Source organism: Ranitomeya variabilis, chromosome 5 (assembly GCF_051348905.1).
Source record: "Ranitomeya variabilis isolate aRanVar5 chromosome 5, aRanVar5.hap1, whole genome shotgun sequence".
NCBI classification, from domain to species: domain Eukaryota; kingdom Metazoa; phylum Chordata; class Amphibia; order Anura; family Dendrobatidae; genus Ranitomeya; species Ranitomeya variabilis.
The window spans coordinates 39,247,673-39,268,546 of NC_135236.1; the positions used below are offsets into that span (position 1 = coordinate 39,247,673).

A 20,874-nucleotide genomic window follows, 5' to 3' on the forward strand; every position below is an offset into this window, starting at 1 on the left:
CTGTGTATCTAATCCTCTCCTGTGTGATACTGACTGCTGAGCCAGGTATCTAATCCTTTCCTGTGTGATACTGTGCTGAGCTGTGTACCTAATCCTCTCCTGTGTGATACTGTCTGCTGAGCCATGCATCTAATCCTATCCTGTGTGATACTGTCTGAGCTGTGTATCTAATCCTCTCCTGTGTGATAGTCTGCTGAGCCATGTATCTAATCCTATCCTGTGTGATACTGTGCTGAGCCTTGTATCTAATCCTACCCTGTGTGATACTGTGCTGAGCCGTGTATCTAATCCTCTACTGTGGGATACTGTGTGCTGAGCCATGTATCTAATCCTATCCTGTGTGATACTGACTGAGCTGTGTATCTAATCCTCTCCTGTGTGATGCCGTCTGCTGAGCCATGTATCTAATCCTATCCTATGTGATACTGTGCTGAGCTTTGTATCTAATCCTATCCTGTATGATACTGACTGAGCTGTGTATCTAATCCTTTCCTATGCAGTCCTCTCCCCCGTTATGTGTGATCTATATGGCGGCGTTCTGTGAGAAGTATATGGCGGTACTATGTGATGTATATGGTGGTATTATGTGTGATCTATATGGCGATATGTGAGAACACTGGTGGTATTATGTGAGATCTATATGGCGGTATTATGTGTGCTCTATATGGCGGTATTATGTGTGCTCTATATGGCGGTATTATGTGTGCTCTATATGGCGGTATTATGTGAGATCTATATGGCGGTATGCTCTATATGGCGGTATTATGTGTGCTCTATATGGCGGTATTATGTGTGCTCTATATGGCGGTATTATGTGTGCTCTATATGGCGGTATTATGTGTGCTCTATATGGCGGTATTATGTGAGATCTATATGGTGGTATGCTCTATATGGCGGTATTATGTGTGCTCTATATGGCGGTATTATGTGTGCTCTATATGGCGGTATTATGTGAGAATACTCTGGCGTCGTTATTTGCGATGGTATTATGTGAGAACTATAGGACAGTATTATGTGTGCTCTATACGGCGGTATTATGAGTAATCTATATGGCGGTATTATGTGAGAACACTATGGAAGTATTATCTGCAGAAAGGGGACCAAATCTAGGGTGGTTCCGGTTGAGCAGCTGCACGCGGGTCTGGGGTAATAGAGGGGGCAGCATGACCTCCAGTTAGGTGCCTTCAGGGGAGGGCTGGTAAGGCAGCTGAAGAGAGGGGTCTCATGTTTATCGTTACTATATGGCTACATTTCCTTCCCAGCATCACCCCGGACTGCGCCTGTCACCTCGCTTTCACACATCGCCAGGACAGGATCTGAGGAGGGGAATGGGGTCTTTGCATGCAAAGCCTGGATCAGAACAGGCCATCAATCAGCAGAAATGTTTCCTGGATTTCTGAGGAGACGGTCCATCCATGTGTATAAAAGACAGCGCTCTATGTACAATCCCTGGCTGCTCTGCGCACCAAACAGGGTGCCCCCCATAGACCAGCACACTGCTCTCCTGAAATACTCTGTGCTGCTGTCACCCTGCTCCCTCCACCATATATCTCCCAGAATCCTTGCTGCCTGCCATCTTCGGTGACTGTCTACTTGTCAGTATAACTTTGCAGTCACCAACAAAATGGCTGCACACTGTGTTCCTGAATCCTCTCATCCCCTAGCAAACACCAGAAGGGGAGGAGAGGAGTGACATCACACCCATGTCAGCAGACTCAGCCCATAATTACTGCAGTGCAGTAATGTGAGCTAGTTGTACACTAGGTTTTTGTCAAATTTCATTAGCTGCTCCCCCTAGTGTTTAAAAGTGGAAATGCCAAACCTTTTAAAATTATTTTTCATATTTTACTAAATTAAAAACAAATGATAATATTTTTTAAGAAAATGTAAACATTAATTCTTTACATTTTTTCAATCGCTGGAAAAAAATTTTTTTTGATGGCACCTTCCCTTTAAGATTGAAACGGAAACTGCGTAATCCTACTGACAATAGAATAACTCAACTTTGTTGCCACCTGTCAGTGCAGGGTTTAAAAATGAGTTTTATTTAAATTATATAGATTAATATCTTATCAAAAATACTTTGACGAGAAATATTATTTGGGAATTGAGTTCAAAGCATTAAAAAAATTAATCAATGCTGGCAACACCTAACAGTTTGTTCACGCCATTGTCATCTTTGAATTTATAAGAGAAGAGGGATTATTACTAGATTTTTAATTTTAAACTGGAAATCAATGAATCCGAATGTGATGATCTTAATTCAGCCCTCTTTTATGTCTTTTCTAAACTGTGATTGAAAGTAGCAAATTTCCAGATGGCTTCCATATATTATCTCATGCACTTTTCTTGAGAAGTACTGGAGCACACGTGCTTTTCAACTGACCTCGTGGTGCAACAGTAGTGTGTCTGACTCCAGATCAGAAGGTTGCATGTTCAAATCACGTTGGGGTCAATAAACTCTTTCATCTTTTTATAACTTGATTGATGCTTGGGTTAAGATTGAAACGGAAACTGCGTAATCTTACTAACACTAGTGTTCTGTCCTCACTAAATGAGACAGGCCCATGTAGCTATCCAGTCAGCTAAACCGCTATACCGGGGTCCAATAAGGAGACTGTGGTTGAGTCTGTGCTTTATTAAACGTAGTGGTATATTGATGCGGTGAAACTGTGAACAATGATATACATAGAATCAGTGCATGGTAGGGAACAAATACATACTACACATGATAAACGTTATGCATTACATTTAGAAGGCTAGTAACTGGACTAGGAGTGCAACTGGTTAAGCTAGGCTAATATAGAGCAGAAATATCTACAGAGAGCATAAAGACATACCGGCAATGCAATCGCAAGGGGGATGAAGTGTAAGCTTCTTTCCTGGAAGGCAAACTGGAAGTGAAATGATAATGGAGGGAAATGTAGGCTGAGCTACCATAATGCATTGCAAAGGAGGAGGAGAATCAGACATAAAAAATACATAACAGAAAAATACAACTGTCAACATGACTCTGACCGCTAGAGGGAGTCAAAGCACTACAAATAAAGGTATGAATATATCAAGTCCTGTATACTGGCTGAGAAACTGCAAATTATGCAAACAGATAATTGGAAGTAACAAATTAGATGGCGGAGACAGAACACTCCCCGTCTGACATCAACGGATGTCACTACTCCTTTCTTCCGAAGGCAACAATAGGACCAGTTCAGATACCAGTCTGGAAAATGTCTTAGGTTCATTCCCTTTGGTCATCCTTAGTTCAACTTTGCGGACGTTGCCGTCCTTGCTCGGGAATGTTGCGGTAACTAGACCAAGTGGCCACTGGTTCCGGTGAATTTGACAGTCTTTCACAAGAACAAGGTCACCTACGTTAAGATTAGGTTTAGTAGATTGCCACTTCGTACGTGGCTGCAGGGTAGACAAATATTGTTTGCGCCACCTGTCCCAGAAAGTATTTGCAAGACTTTGTACCTGTCTCCATTGGCGCTTGTAGAGGTCCTTAGCGTCGAATCCTCCTGGAGGGGCACTGGACAGTCCCGTTTTCTGGGTAAGTAGAGTAGCTGGAGTCAATAGCAAGGGTTCCTCAGGGTCGTTAGGAACTGGAACCAGGGGTCTTGCGTTAATTATAGCTGCAGCTTCTGCCATGAAGGTGATGAGGCTTTCATGGGTGAGCCTCGCTGCTCCTTCTTGAAGAAGAGTGGAGTCAAGAATTCTCCGTACTAGACCAATCATTCGCTCCCAAGATCCTCCCATATGTGAAGAATGAGGTGGGTTGAATGACCATGTGCAACTTTGGTCACTGAGGAACCTCTCAAGAGTCTTATAGTCTAGATTTGAAGGTATTCCCAATTCCTTTGCTGCACCGATGAAGTTGGTACCTCTGTCTGAGCGTATGTGCTTGATAGGACCACGGATGGCAATAAAGCGTCTTAAGGCATTGATGAAGCTTGACGTGTCGAGGGACTCAATGACCTCTATGTGGACGGCTCTGATTGACATGCAAGTGAACATGACTGCCCAACGTTTACTATTGGCTTGGCCGCCTCTAGTACGTCGTGTAACAACTGACCAAGGCCCAAACACATCGAGACCAACGCTGGTAAAGGGAGGGTCTGGGCTGAGTCTATCTGCTGGTAGGTCAGCCATCTTTTGAGTTTGAGTCGAACCACGAAGCTTACGGCAGGTAATACATTTGTAGATGACACTACTGATGAGTCTCTTTGCACCGACGATCCACACACCGGCAGACCTGATGGCTCCTTCCGTAAATAGTCTTCCTTGGTGCTTGACCAGATTGTGGTAATGTTGTACGATTAGGTAGGCAACATGACATTTTCCGGGAAGTATAAGAGGGAATTTCTCCACAAACTCCATCTCAGCTTCTTTGAGTCGGCCTCCTACTCTCAGTAGGCCACTGTTGTCGATGAATGGGTCGAGTTTTCTCAATACGCTGCTCACTGGTATTGGAGCTTTGTTGATAAGACATTGGATTTCTGCAAAGTAGGTTTCTCTTTGAACAGTGAGGATGATGTGATTTCTAGAGAACTCTAAGTCGGAGGTAACATAGGTATTTTTACAAAGATGCCAACCTTTACATTTTTCTGTGCCACAAGTTCTGGTGGTCTTGAATGAGCGAGCTATATGAGTCAGGCAGGTAATAGCTCGAGTAAGTGACTTCCAACTTGAGAATCTGTCGAACCTGCAAGATCCAAGCTGGATAACAGAGGTCATTGTATGAAGTGTAGACACCTGAGGGCGGATTTAAGCATCTGAGTCCTCTCCTACTAGTTCAAAGGTGTCTGGAAAACATTCTTCAATGTACAATAGTTTTGGTCCTGACAGCCACGTTGTGCTTCCTAGTCGACTTGCGTCAACTCCTCTAGTTGCATGATCTGCAGGATTCTGGTCTGTGGGTATGTAATGCCACTGCTTTGGATGAACTGATCTCCTGATTCGTAGCACTCTGTTATTGACATAAACGTAGAATCGCCTGGTTTCGTTGTGGATATATCCCAGGACTACTTTGCTGTCTGAGTAGAACTTGGCCTGTGTCAGGTCGATATCCATTTCGGATGTGATGAACTCTGCTAACTCAATGGCTAGGACTGCGGCACAAAGCTCTAACCTGGGTATAGTGTGCTCTGGTTGTGGTGCGAGTTTGGCCTTCCCCATAATGAAACCAATGTGGCACTGACCTTTGGAGTCTACAGTTCTCAGGTAGGCAACAGCGGCAATCGCTTTGACAGAAGCATCTGCAAATACGTACAGTCTTTGGCTTTGTATTTCAGTAGATGGCACAGAGGCGTATGGTCTTGGCACATTCAGGTTGGAGAGTGCCGCTAACGAGTTCTTCCACTCTTCCCACTGGATCCTCTTATCAGGTGGCAGAGGTGCATCCCAGTCAGATGTTTCCCTAGTTAAGTCTCTTAGTAGGGCCTTGCCTTGTATAGTAACAGGAGCTGCGAAACCCTAGGGATCGTACAGACTGTTGATGGTAGACAGGACGCCTCTACGTGCGAAAGGCCTTTCTTCTTGGTTGACCTGAAAGGTGAAAGTGTCTGACTGTAGATTCCAGAGAAGCCCAAGGCTGCATTGCATTAATGCGGGGTCTGACCCCAGGTCCAGGTCTCTGAGACCATTACATAGGTCCTGAGAAGAGAATGCTTCCATGAGTTCTTGGCTGTTTGAGGCTATTTTATGAAGCCTAAGGTTCGAGCAGGCAAGCATGTCCTGGGCTCTCCTGAGAAGACTGATGGCAGTCTCATTTGAAGGCATGGCTTTCAGACAGTCGTCGACGTAAAAGTCCTTTTCTATGAATTGTCTGACATCTGCTCCGTATTCTGCTTCTCCTTCCTGAGCCGACCTTTTGAGTCCATAAATGGCGACTGCAGGGGAAGGACTGTTGCCAAAGATGTGCACTCTCATGCGATACTCTGTGACTTCTTTAGTAGGATCATTGTCTCTGTACCAGAAGAATCTTAGGAAGTTCCTGTCTCTCTCTCTCACAAGGAAACAATGGAACATTTGCTGGATGTCAGCGATGAAGGCAATGGAATACTTACGGAAGCGCATAAGTACTCCCAGCAGTTTGTTATTGAGGTCTGGTCCTGTTAGTAGAACGTCATTTAGGGAGACATCATTAAATTTGGCACTGGAATCGAACACCACTCTAATCTGGCCTGGTTTCTTAGGGTGGTATACTCCGAACATAGGTAGGAACCAGCATTCTTCAGAGTCTTTGAGAGTGGGAGCTAGTTCTGCGTGACAGTTTTCAAAAATCTTTGACATGAAGGAGAAAAAGTGATCTTTCATCTCTGGTTTCTTTTGCAGATTACGTTTGAGAGAGGAGAAACGTTGTAATGCCTGATTTCTGTTGTTCTGTAGACGTGGTCTGTGGGTTTTGAAGGGAAGAGGTGCGACCCAGCTGTTGGTCTCATCTTTAACGAGTCCCTTGTCCATTGCCTCCAAGAACAACTTGTCCTCTACCGACATTGCCACTTGGTTGTCCTGCTTAGTTCTCTGGAAGACTGTGCACCCTAACTGATCCTCATAGCTTCCCGACACTATACTGCTGTCGTGAGTAAAGTCTATTAAATGGTTGGGCAGTTGGATGCTGTGTGGCAGTTCCCTGACATGGAACTCATTGATACAAGGTTGAAACAGAGATGGTCGTCCTTTCTCCAATGTATTTGTCAGCATGCTTGTCACAGAAGATGGGGCGTGCATGCGTCCCAAGCATACGTTGCCAATTATGACCCATCCTAGGTCTAGCTTTTGGGCATAGGGAGCATTGTGGAGTCCATTGATATGACGTCTCACTTTATGAACCTGCAGGATATCTCTCCCCAACAGCAGAATTATCTGGGCCTGATGGTCGAGTTCCGGTATAAGGTGTGCTATTCGCTTTAAGTGAGCGTGATGGATTGCTACATCTGGCGTAGGGATTTCAGATCTGTTGTCTGGGATCTGGTTACATTCGATGATCGTAGGTAGTGGTAGGCAGAATTGTCCGTCTAATGACTCGATTTGGTAGTCTGTAGCTTTTCTGCCTGCTGTTGTCACAGTACCTGCACACGTCTTTAATGAGTAGGGAGTGCTTGGCCCTTTGATGTTGAATAGGTCAAAGAATGTTGATCTTGCCATGGATCGATTACTTTGATCATCCAAGATAGCATACAGTCTTACAGCCTGGTCTCTATGGCCTTTTGGGTATACTCTGACAAGGCATATTTTTGAACAGGACCTACTGTCTATTGTCCCTTTGCAGACCTCGGTACATTGTGAAGTGATCTCTGGCGTAGCTGTATCAGTGTTCCTTTCCTCCCCGCCATGCTCACTGTCAGCTGGCGTGTTTTGTGCACTCCATGGAGCTGGGCCTGGGTGTAGAGCAGTGTTATGGTCTGTGGTGCCACATTCTGTGCATTTTACACTGACCTTGCAGTCCTTGGCGAGATGAGTTGTGGATGAGCAGCACTTGTAGCAGATACCATTCTCTTTCAGGAAGCTTCTGCGGTCTGGCATAGATTTTCCTCTGAAGGCTCTGCATTTCAGGAGAGGATGAGGCTTCTGATGAAGTGGGCACTGCTTGTCAGGGTCCTGCACCTTTGTCTCTGATTGGGAGCAGCCAGCAGACCTGTAATTAGAACCTGGAGAAGAAACATAAGTCTTGTGTACTGCCACGGATGTTCTGCGTGGATTTGCAGGTGGTGACGGTGTGGCATATGGCATTGCAAAGTCAAAGCTGGGATCGTTTCTAATTCTCGCTTGTTGGTGTATAAAGTCTACAAAAACGGAGAAGGGGGGAAATGGAACACTGTGTTTGTATTTGTACGTGGAACCATGTGTGAGCCACCTCTCCTGTAGATTGTAGGGCAACTTCTGGACTATAGGGTTAACACCTCTGGCTGTGTCGAGAAATGCAAGTCCCTGTAGGTCGTCCTCGTATTTGGCAACTTGGACTTCCTTTAGTAGGTCGCTTAGCTCTCTAAGTTTCTGGAGACCTTTGTTAGAAATTTTAGGAAAGTCATCGATTCTTTTGAACAAGGCTCTTTCTATTACCTCTGCCGAACCGTAACACTCATTCAGCCTCTTCCAGATCTCTCTGAGGCCAGTCTCCAGGCGATTTATATTAATGTCTCTGATTCTTACTGCGTGTTTGACTGACTCTTCTCCCAGGTATTTCACTAACAGGTCTATCTCTTCCCTGTGTTGTAGCCCCAAGTCTCTAATGACATTTTGGAAGGAAGCTTTCCAAGCTCTGTATCCTTCAGCTTGGTCAGTGAATTTCATGAGCCCCTTGGCAACCAGTTCACGTCGTGTGAAGAACCTGGCAAATTCTGTCGTGAACCGGTTGTCAGCAGAGTAAGCTGGTGATGGGTCGCCCTGATAGTGATGTGAGGTGCGTTCATACCTGTTAGTGTCCTCAGGGTGGCGCCAGCCTGTGTCGTATTGCTTCGGTCTGACGTACGGTGTGTCAGCAGGGTGATCCACATTGGTTACCTGGTGAGGGGCAAGGTAGTCATTAGCAGAGTTGTTTTGCGTCACGTTTTCGAGTTTGTTTCTGTCCTGGAGCTGAGCCTCGTGATGACTCTCGCTCACTTCGCTGGAGACGTCGTATTCTCGTTTTGGTGCTGGTTCAGGGTTATAGTTTGGATCAGGAAGTTCATTAACATACTGAGATGTGCGTTGTGGTGAGTCTTGTAGTGGAAACTCCAGACTCGACATACTGCTTTGGCTATGCAGCTTGGGACTTTGCGCGGCTTCTAGCGACTCCGCTTCAGCGAGGGCTGTGGCAGCTTCCCTTTTTGCTGCTAGGCTTTCTAAGGCGGCATCCACACGTGCCTTTTCTAACTGCGTCCTTCTCTCTTGGTCGGCTCTCTCTAAGCGTGACCTTCTCTATTGCTCGTCTCTCTCTAATTGTGACCTTCTCTCTTCGTCATCTAAGCGTGCCTTTTCTAATTTAAGTTGCATCTCTTGGTCAGCAAAGCTCGCTCGTATTTTGGCGGCTTCAGCATTTGCGCGGGCAATGGCGACCGCGCTGCTGATGGATGTTGTCTTTGAGGAGACGGAAGTAACAGATCTTGTTCTATGCGATTTGTGAGACATGGTGTCTTGGGAAAGTGCTTGGCTGTGCAGAGATTGCTGTAGCTGTATTTAGTCTCTGAGTAGCCGGTGACTTGAATCCCACTAGTTGGATGGCTGCCGTTTCACTGTTCTGTCCTCACTAAATGAGACAGGCCCATGTAGCTATCCAGTCAGCTAAACCGCTATACCGGGGTCCAATAAGGAGACTGTGGTTGAGTCTGTGCTTTATTAAACGTAGTGGTATATTGATGCGTTGAAACTGTGAACAATGATATACATAGAATCAGTGCATGGTAGGGAACAAATACATACTACACATGATAAACGTTATGCATTACATTTAGAAGGCTAGTAACTGGACTAGGAGTGCAACTGGTTAAGCTAGGCTAATATAGAGCAGAAATATCTACAGAGAGCATAAAGACATACCGGCAATGCAATCGCAAGGGGGATGAAGTGTAAGCTTCTTTCCTGAAAGGCAAACTGGAAGTGAAATGATAATGGAGGGAAATGTAGGCTGAGCTACCATAATGCATTGCAAAGGAGGAGGAGAATCAGACATAAAAAATACATAACAGAAAAATACAACTGTCAACATGACTCTGACCGCTAGAGGGAGTCAAAGCACTACAAATAAAGGTATGAATATATCAAGTCCTGTATACTGGCTGAGAAACTGCAAATTATGCAAACAGATAATTGGAAGTAACAAATTAGATGGCGGAGACAGAACAACTAGAATAACTCAACTTTGTTGCAACTTGGCAGCACAGGGTTTAACAAAGTGTTTTATTTAAATTATATAGATTAATATCTTATCAACAATACTTTGACGAGAAATATCCTTTGGGAATTGAGTTCAAAGCATTAAAAAAATGAATCCACTGCGGGAACACCTAACAGTTTGCTCACACCATTGTCATCTTTGAATTTGTAAAAGAAGAGGGATTATTACTAGATTTTTAATTTTCAACTGGAAATCAATGAATCCGAAAGTGATTATCTTAATTCAGCCCTCTTTATGTCTTTTCTAAACTGTGATTGAAAGTAGCAAATTTCCACATGGCTTCCATATATTATCTCATGCACTTTTCTTGAGAAGTACTAGAGCACACATGCTTTTCAACTGACCTCGTGGCGCAACGGTAGCGCGTCTGACTCCAGATCAAAAGGTTGCGTGTTCAAATCATGTCGGGGTCAATAAACTCTTTCATCTTTTCATAACTTGATTGATGCTTGGGTTAAGATTGAAAAGGAAACTGCGTAATCCTACTAACAGTAGAATAACTCAACTTTGTTGCAACCTGGCAGCACAGGGTTTAACAAAGTGTTTTATTTAAATTATATAGATTAATATCTTATCAACAATACTTTGACGAGAAATATCCTTTGGGAATTGAGTTCAAAGCATTAAAAAAATGAATCCGCTGCGGGAACACCTAACAGTTTGTTTACGCCATTGTCATCTTTGAATTTGTAAGAGAAGAGGGATTATTACTAGATTTTTAATTTTAAACTGGAAATCAATGAATCCAAATGTGATGATCTTAATTCAGCCCTCTTTATGTCTTTTCTAAACTGTGATTGAAAGTAGCAAATTTCCAAATGGCTTCCATATATTATCTCATGCACTTTTCTTGAGAAGTACTGGAGCACACATGCTTTTCAACTGACCTCGTGGCGCAACGGTAGCGCGTCTGACTCCAGATCAGAAGGTTGCGTGTTCAAATCACGTCGGGGTCAATTAACTCTTTCATCTTTTCATAACTTGATTGATGCTTGGGTTAAGATTGAAACGGAAACTGCATAATCTTACTAACAGTAGAATAACTCAACTTTGTTGCAACTTGGCAGCATAGGGTTTAACAAAGTGTTTTATTTAAATTATATAGATTAATATCTTATCAACAATTCTTTGACGAGAAATATCCTTTGGGAATTGAGTTCAAAGCATTAAAAAAATGAATCCACTGCGGGAACACCTAATAGTTTGTTCACGCCATTGTCATCTTTGAATTTGTAAGAGAAGAGGGATTATTACTAGATTTTTAATTTTAAACTGGAAATCAATGAATCCGAAAGTGATGATCTTAATTCAGCCCTCTTTATGTCTTTTCTAAACTGTGATTTAAAGTAGCAAATTTCCAGATGGCTTCCATATATTATCTCATGCACTTTTCTTGAGAAGTACTGGAGCACACATGCTTTTCAACTGACCTCGTGGCGCAATGGTAGCGCGTCTGACTCCAGGTCAGAAGGTTGCGTGTTCAAATCATGTCGGGGTCAATAAACTCTTTCATCTTTTCATAACTTGATTGATGCTTGGGTTAAGATTGAAACGGAAACTGCGTAATCCTACTAACAGTAGAATAACTCAACTTTGTTGCAACCTGGCAGCACAGGGTTTAACAAAGTGTTTTATTTAAATTATATAGATTAATATCTTATCAACAATACTTTGACGAGAAATATCCTTTGGGAATTGAGTTCAAAGCATTAAAAAAATGAATCCACTATGGGAACACCTAACAGTTTGTTCACGCCATTGTCATCTTTGAATTTGTAAGAGAAGAGGGATTATTACTAGATTTTTAATTTTAAACTGGAAATCAATGAATCCGAATGTGATGATCTGAATTCAGCCCTCTTTATGTCTTTTCTAAGCTGTGATTAAAAGTAGCAAATTTCCAGATGGGGTCCATATATTATCTCATGCACTTTTCATGTGAAGTATTGCAGCAAACATGCTTTTCAACTGACCTTGTGCACAATGGTAGCACTTCTGACTCAAGATCATAAGGTTGCATGTTGATATCACATCAGGGTCAAGTAGCTCTTTCGTCTATTCATAACTTGATAGATGATTGTGTTAAGATTGAAAACGGAAACTGCGTAATTCTACTGACAATAGAATAATTCGACTTTGTTGCCACCTGTAGGCAAAGTGTTTAAAAAAGGTGTTTTATTTAAATTATGTAGATTAAAATCTTATCAACAATACTTTGGTGAGAAATATCATTTGAGAATTGAGTTCAAAACATAAAAAAATAATCCATGCCGGGAACAGCTAACACTTTGTTCATGCCATTGTCATCTTTGAATTTGTAAGAGAAGAGGGATTATTACTAGATTTTTAATTTTAAACTGGAAATCAATGAATCCGAAAGTGATGATCTTAATTCAGCCCTCTTTATGTCTTTTCTAAACTGTGATTGAAAGTAGCAAATTTCGAGATGGCTTCCATATATTATCTCATGCACTTTTCTTGAGAAGTACTGGAGCACACATGCTTTTCAACTGACCTCGTGGCGCAACGGTAGCGCGTCTGACTCCAGATCAGAAGGTTGCGTGTTCAAATCACGTCGGGGTCAATTAACTCTTTCATCTTTTCATAACTTGATTGATGCTTGGGTTAGGATTGAAACGGAAACTGCGTAATCCTACTAAGGATGTGCACACGTCAGGCTTTTTCCTCAGGTTTTGTAGCCAAAACCAGGAGTGGAACAATTAGAGGAAAAGTGTAATAGAAACATATGCACCACTTCTGCATTTATCACCCACTCCTGGTTTTGGCTACAAAACCTGAGGAAAAAGCCTGACAAAAACCTGACAAAATCCTGACGTGTGCACATAGCCTCACAGTAGAGTAACTCAACTTTGTTGCAACCTGGCAGCACAGGGTTTAACAAAGTGTTTTATTTAAATTATATAGATTAATATCTTATCAACAATACTTTGACGAGAAACATCCTTTGGGAATTGAGTTCAAAGCATTAAAAAAATGAATCCACTGCGGGAACACCTAACAGTTTGTTTACGTCATTGTCATCTTTGAATTTGTAAAAGAAGAGGGATTATTACTAGATTTTTAATTTTAAACTTGAAATCAATGAATCCGAATGTGATGATCTTAATTCAGCCCTCTTTATGTCTTTTCTAAGCTGTGATTAAAAGTAGCAAATTTCCAGATGGGGTCCATATATTATCTCATGCACTTTTCATGAGAAGTATTGCAGCACTTCTGACTCAAGGTCATAAGGTTGCATGTTGATATCACATCAGGGTCAAGTAGCTCTTTCGTCTATTCTTAACTTGATAGATGATTGTGTTAAGATTGAAAACGGAAACTGCGTAATTCTACTGACAATAGAATAATTCGACTTTGTTGCCACCTGTAGGCAAAGTGTTTAAAAAAGGTGTTTTATTTAAATTATGTAGATTAAAATCTTATCAACAATACTTTGGTGAGAAATATCATTTGAGAATTGAGTTCAAAACATAAAAAAATAATCCATGCCGGGAACAGCTAACACTTTGTTCATGCCATTGTCATCTTTGAATTTGTAAGAGAAGAGGGATTATTACTAGATTTTTAATTTTAAACTGGAAATCAATGAATCCGAAAGTGATGATCTTAATTCAGCCCTCTTTATGTCTTTTCTAAACTGTGATTGAAAGTAGCAAATTTCGAGATGGCTTCCATATATTATCTCATGCACTTTTCTTGAGAAGTACTGGAGCACACATGCTTTTCAACTGACCTCGTGGCGCAACGGTAGCGCGTCTGACTCCAGATCAGAAGGTTGCGTGTTCAAATCACGTCGGGGTCAATTAACTCTTTCATCTTTTCATAACTTGATTGATGCTTGGGTTAGGATTGAAACGGAAACTGCGTAATCCTACTAAGGATGTGCACACGTCAGGCTTTTTCCTCAGGTTTTGTAGCCAAAACCAGGAGTGGAACAATTAGAGGAAAAGTATAATAGAAACATATGCACCACTTCTGCATTTATCACCCACTCCTGGTTTTAGCTACAAAACCTGAGGAAAAAGCCTGACAAAAACCTGACAAAATCCTGACGTGTGCACATAGCCTCACAGTAGAGTAACTCAACTTTGTTGCAACCTGGCAGCACAGGGTTTAACAAAGTGTTTTATTTAAATTATATAGATTAATATCTTATCAACAATACTTTGACGAGAAACATCCTTTGGGAATTGAGTTCAAAGCATTAAAAAAATGAATCCACTGCGGGAACACCTAACAGTTTGTTTACGTCATTGTCATCTTTGAATTTGTAAAAGAAGAGGGATTATTACTAGATTTTTAATTTTAAACTTGAAATCAATGAATCCGAATGTGATGATCTTAATTCAGCCCTCTTTATGTCTTTTCTAAGCTGTGATTAAAAGTAGCAAATTTCCAGATGGGGTCCATATATTATCTCATGCACTTTTCATGAGAAGTATTGCAGCACTTCTGACTCAAGGTCATAAGGTTGCATGTTGATATCACATCAGGGTCAAGTAGCTCTTTCGTCTATTCTTAACTTGATAGATGATTGTGTTAAGATTGAAAACGGAAACTGCGTAATTCTACTGACAATAGAATAATTCGACTTTGTTGCCACCTGTAGGCAAAGTGTTTAAAAAAGGTGTTTTATTTAAATTATGTAGATTAAAATCTTATCAACAATACTTTGGTGAGAAATATCATTTGAGAATTGAGTTCAAAACATAAAAAAATAATCCATGCCGGGAACAGCTAACACTTTGTTCATGCCATTGTCATCTTTGAATTTGTAAGAAAAGAGAGTTTATTACTAGATTTTACATTTTAAACTGGAGAACCCTGAATCTGAATGTCATGATCTTAATTCATCCTTGTTTATATCTTTCCCAAAATGTCATTAAAAGTAGCAAATTTCCAGATGGCTTCCATATATTATCTCATGCACTTTTCATGAGAAGTAATGGAGCACACATGCTTTCCCATCGACCTCGTGGTGCAACGGTAGCGCGTCTGACTCCAGATCAAAAGGTTGCGTGTTTAAATCACGTTGGGGTCAATTAACTCTTTCATCTTTTCATAACTTGATTTATGCTTGGGTTAAGATTGAAACAGAAACTGCGTAATCCTACTGACAATAGAATAACTCAACTTTGTTGCCACCTGTCAGTGCTGGGTTTAAAAATGAGTTTTATTTAAATTATATAGATTAATATCTTATCAACAATACTTTGACGAGAAATATTATTTGGGAATTGAGTTCAAAGCATTAAAAAAATGAATCAATGCCGGCAACACCTAACAGTTTGTTCACGCCATTGTCATCTTTGAATTTGTAAGAGAAGAGGGATTATTACTAGATTTTTAAATTTAAACTGGAAATCAATGAATCCGAATGTGATGATCTTAATTCAGCCCTCTTTTATGTCTTTTCTAAACTGTGATTGAAAGTAGCAAATTTCCAGATGGCTTCCATTTATTATCTCATGCACATTTCTTGAGAAGTACTGGAGCACATATGCTTTTCAACTGACCTCGTGGCGAAACAGTAGCGCATCTGACTCCAGATCAGAAGGTTGCGTGTTCAAATCACGTCGGGGTCAATTAACTCATCTTTTCATAACTTGATTGATGCTTGGATTAAGATTGAAACGGAAACTGCGTAATCCTACTAACAGTAGAATAACTCAACTTTGTTGCAACCTGTCAGCACAGGGTTTAACAAAGTGTTTTATTTAAATTATATAGATTAATATCTTATCAACAATACTTTGACGAGAAATATCCTTTGGGAATTGAGTTCAAAGCATTAAAAAAATTAATCCACTGCGGGAACACCTAACAGTTTGTTTACGCCATTGTCATCTTTGAATTTGTAAGAGAAGAGGGATTATTACTAGATTTTTAATTTTAAACTGGAAATCAATGAATCCAAATGTGATGATCTTAATTCAGCCCTCTTTATGTCTTTTCTAAACTGTGATTGAAAGTAGCAAATTTCCAAATAGCTTCCATACATTATCTCATGCACTTTTATTGAGAAGTACTGGAGCACACATGCTTTTCAACTGAGCTCGTGGCGCAACGGTACCGCATCTGACTCCAGATCAGAAGGTTGCGTGTGCAAATCACGTCGGGGTCAATTAACTCATCTTTTCATAACTTGATTGATGCTTGGGTTAAGATTGAAACGGATTGCCCAAAAAAATATATTCCAAGCCAAAACTTCATAAAATATAAATTTTATTTAAAATAACGAGAACAGACCACAGTTACACAATATATTATTTATCAAGAATATGTAAAATATATATATAAAATTGATGGACAAGATAACCTACTTTTACATTTAATATATAAATAAAATCAAATAAAATCCAAATGTGGCAGAGGACAGGGAATAACAGACTGAAAGGCACTAAAATATATATACAAAATCCTGTTGTCAGGATGTGCACATGCACCGGCAGAAAAATAATGCTATATCTCCATATAAATATTTCAAGTGCATACACATCTGTGTACATATACACCCATATACACACCTAAGTAAGTGTGCATAATTATCAATTAGTGATGAAGCTAGTGCTTGCAAGAAGTGAAAAACCTGCTACAAAAATATAATTATAATAATACGTGAATTACAAAAAATGGTGCCAAAACAAATCTCAAAAACATAAGTAATGTGCTAAAATGTGCAATTATATCAATATGCAAATAAATGACCAATTAATAACACTGCTGAAATAGTGCACAAAAATCAAACTGAAATAAGATTACCCATCTGCGGTGCACCAAAATGAATGAGAGATTTGCTGCTGCCGTTTGTAATGAAAGTGAATTTGTACCCACCAGTCTGAGATTCAAGCTGTCCCCCGCACACACCACTCCTACGCACGTTTCGCTATCGCTTCGTCAGGGAGTGATGTGACAGAGGTCAGTGAATCTTATATAGGGGAATATCAGCTGAAGAAGTTATTATAATCAGCAGACGTCATACTACATGACGCCGCTACTCACGAATGCAGCCGCCATCACCGCCGGGCAGAAGTCCGAAGTCACGTGACCGAGTGCGTCCGAGGACACAGTCAAACACGCCCCATCAGACAACCATCCACACAGCGAGGCGGGCGCATGCGCAGTGCAGCGTACGGCGTCGCTGCAGCCATATACAAGAAGGGCAAATAATAACTGATAATAAAGAAGTAAGGGCATATATATATCTACTCAGACAAAAATATATAATAAGGAAATAAATACTCCTGTGTATTCAATCAAAGTAAAATATATATGACATATACAATTTATACCTATTAAACAACATACAAGGTGAATATATTAAAATACTTCAATTTAAAACTAACCATATCCGTGTACAAAATATACATAAAAATATGCATATAAAAATACATAGAAAAAATACCATTGTACCAACATAAATAAATACCTACACAACCATATACATATATACATGCTAATATATGCTCATATATACTAAACATTTGCACATACACCCAGTAATGAAATAAATATATATATAAAAGTATTTGTATATAGCAGCAAAATTTAAAACAGCAATTCCAACTTTTATTGCGCAATATTACAATAAATGAGTGTGTAGGCCAAATGCTCTCATCATTAAACGATGCTGTTATTATATATCACACATGCACACACTAACAGTAAAACCCCAAAGATTACACTACGACTGTCACTAATACTTACCAGAACACTACGAATAAAGATATATATAAATATATTAAAGGAAACTAGAAAAACCCCACTGCTCATTTAATCCATGTGGTATCATACTCTGCAGCATGGTGATCCATTTGCACTCTTTTTGTGCTAATTTTCTACTGCAGTCTCCCCTCCTATTCCCGGGATATAATCGATCTATACCTCTGACTTTCAGACAGTGTGACTGTCCTTGATGATACTTACGAAAATGTCTTGCCAACGGTTTCAACTTACTAAAGTTGGAAAAATCTTCAATTTTAACTTTATCTGCAGCTTTGATATCCTTTATGTGCTCCAAAACTCGGACACGCAACTCACGTGTAGTCATGCCCACATATATGAGACCACATGGGCATGTGGCTACATATATCACCATAGAGGTGCGACAATTAATGAAATGTAAGATTTTATATTTGCGATTACCCATCGAACCACAAAATACATCCGTTTTTTCCATAAATTGGCATGCTTTACATGAACCACAGCTTACACAACCCCATTTCGGGCCCCTAGAATCAAATATAAATTTTGAATTATTAGGTACATAATGACTATGAATCAAGGAATCCCTCAGAGTTTTGCTACGTTTGGCAACAATATGAGGATGTTCCGATAAATGTTTGGATAATAAGGGGTCCTGCATTAGAATAGGCCAATATTTGGAAATGACATCATTCATTTCTCGCCATCTAGAATGGTAATTCGTGATCAGGCGGACTTGTCCATCAAAACTTTTGTTGTTAGCTGTTTTAGAAGTCAATAAAGATTGGCGGTCTGTATTCTTAGCTCTAATATAAGCTTTTTTGATGTTATCAGAGCGGTACCCCCGTTGTAAAAATCTCGATGTCAGTTCTTGGGCCTGTTGTTCAAAGTTTTCCTCCTGATCACATATCCGCCTGGCTCTTAAGAATTGTCCTGTAGGTATTGCCTTAATAACATGAGTTGGATGTGATGACTTAGCATGTAATAAAGTATTGGCGCTTGTTTCTTTGCGGAAAATAGTTGTATGCAGTTGTCCCCAATTGTCCACAGATGTTCCCAGATCCAAGAAATTAATCGAATCTTGTGTAATAGTCCAAGTAAGTTTGATGTTGACAGAGTTGTTATTTAAATATTCCAGATATTTATCCAAGTCAACCTTCGGACCCTGCCAGATGAACAAAATATCATCAATAAATCTCATCCATGAAATTATTGATCCCTCTGTCACACAATCCGCATTCATGACATATTCGTGTTCCCATAGGCCCATAAATAAATTGGCGTATGACGGTGCGAAAGCCGCACCCATGGCCACGCCTCTTTTTTGAAGGTAGAATCTGTCTTTAAATACGAAATAATTGTGTGCTAAAGCATATTCAAGAAGTTGCATCAAAAAACCCACAAAAGAAACGTCAAAGTTACAGCTTGATAGATACTTCTTAATTGCACCCAAACCGTGTTCATGCGGAATCGATGTGTATAGAGATTCGACGTCGCAAGTTACTAAATACATATCCTTACTCATATACACATCGTCCAATCTTCGTAGTGCATCAGTCGTATCTTTTATATATGAGGGAAGTTCCGAGACTAAGGGTTTGAGATAATAATCCAGAAATTTGGAGATAGGTTCCAACAAGCTACCATTACCGGAAATAATTGGGCGGCCCGGAGGGTCCGATAAAGGAGGAAATGTTGTTGTTTGGCCATCAAATTTATATGAGAAGGAAGCAGGTAGACAATTAACTGATCCCCAATGTTATCAGAGACTATCTAATGATCCCACCTTACAATATCAAAAAGAATTATTTAATATTTTGGATCAGGCTTTAAATGATGGCATTATACCTAAAAAGACTTGGGAGGGCTTGAGAATAGAATTACCATCAGTATCAACATTTTATCTTTTACCCAAAGTTCATAAAAACATGACTGACCCTCCGGGCCGCCCAATTATTTCCGGTAATGGTAGCTTGTTGGAACCTATCTCCAAATTTCTGGATTATTATCTCAAACCCTTAGTCTCGGAACTTCCCTCATATATAAAAGATACGACTGATGCACTACGAAGATTGGACGATGTGTATATGAGTAAGGATATGTATTTAGTAACTTGCGACGTCGAATCTCTATACACATCGATTCCGCATGAACACGGTTTGGGTGCAATTAAGAAGTATCTATCAAGCTGTAACTTTGACGTTTCTTTTGTGGGTTTTTTGATGCAACTTCTTGAATATGCTTTAGCACACAATTATTTCGTATTTAAAGACAGATTCTACCTTCAAAAAAGAGGCGTGGCCATGGGTGCGGCTTTCGCACCGTCATACGCCAATTTATTTATGGGCCTATGGGAACACGAATATGTCATGAATGCGGATTGTGTGACAGAGGGATCAATAATTTCATGGATGAGATTTATTGATGATATTTTGTTCATCTGGCAGGGTCCGAAGGTTGACTTGGATAAATATCTGGAATATTTAAATAACAACTCTGTCAACATCAAACTTACTTGGACTATTACACAAGATTCGATTAATTTCTTGGATCTGGGAATATCTGTGGACAATTGGGGACAACTGCATACAACTATTTTCCGCAAAGAAACAAGCGCCAATACTTTATTACATGCTAAGTCATCACATCCAACTCATGTTATTAAGGCAATACCTACAGGACAATTCTTAAGAGCCAGGCGGATATGTGATCAGGAGGAAAACTTTGAACAACAGGCCCAAGAACTGACATCGAGATTTTTACAACGGGGGTACCGCTCTGATAATATCAAAAAAGCTTATATTAGAGCTAAGAATACAGACCGCCAATCTTTATTGACTTCTAAAACAGCTAACAACAAAAGTTTTGATGGACAAGTCCGCCTGATCACGAATTACCATTCTAGATGGCGAGAAATGAATGATGTCATTTCCAAATATTGGCCTATTCTAATGCAGGACCCCTTATTATCCAAACATTTATCGGAACATCCTCATATTGTTGCCAAACGTAGCAAAACTCTGAGGGATTCCTTGATTCATAGTCATTATGTACCTAATAATTCAAAATTTATATTTGATTCTAGGGGCCCGAAATGGGGTTGTGTAAGCTGTGGTTCATGTAAAGCATGCCAATTTATGGAAAAAACGGATGTATTTTGTGGTTCGATGGGTAATCGCAAATATAAAATCTTACATTTCATTAATTGTCGCACCTCTATGGTGATATATGTAGCCACATGCCCATGTGGTCTCATATATGTGGGCATGACTACA

General features: G+C 40.3%; 5 non-coding genes across 5 annotated transcripts; all 5 read left to right on the forward strand.

Moving 5' to 3' along the window:
• The first annotated feature begins 10,215 nt into the window (after window positions 1–10,215).
• On the forward strand, window positions 10,216–10,287 carry TRNAW-CCA (transfer RNA tryptophan (anticodon CCA)). Its single transcript has one exon. It is a non-coding gene; the product is annotated as a tRNA-Trp (tRNA).
• Window positions 10,288–10,758: 471 nt separating this feature from the next.
• On the forward strand, window positions 10,759–10,830 carry TRNAW-CCA (transfer RNA tryptophan (anticodon CCA)). Its single transcript has one exon. It is a non-coding gene; the product is annotated as a tRNA-Trp (tRNA).
• Window positions 10,831–11,301: 471 nt separating this feature from the next.
• TRNAW-CCA (transfer RNA tryptophan (anticodon CCA)) lies at window positions 11,302–11,373 on the forward strand. Its single transcript has one exon. It is a non-coding gene; the product is annotated as a tRNA-Trp (tRNA).
• Window positions 11,374–12,386: 1,013 nt separating this feature from the next.
• On the forward strand, window positions 12,387–12,458 carry TRNAW-CCA (transfer RNA tryptophan (anticodon CCA)). The gene has a single exon. It is a non-coding gene; the product is annotated as a tRNA-Trp (tRNA).
• Window positions 12,459–13,625: 1,167 nt separating this feature from the next.
• Window positions 13,626–13,697, forward strand: TRNAW-CCA (transfer RNA tryptophan (anticodon CCA)). Its single transcript has one exon. It is a non-coding gene; the product is annotated as a tRNA-Trp (tRNA).
• Window positions 13,698–20,874: the final 7,177 nt, after the last annotated feature.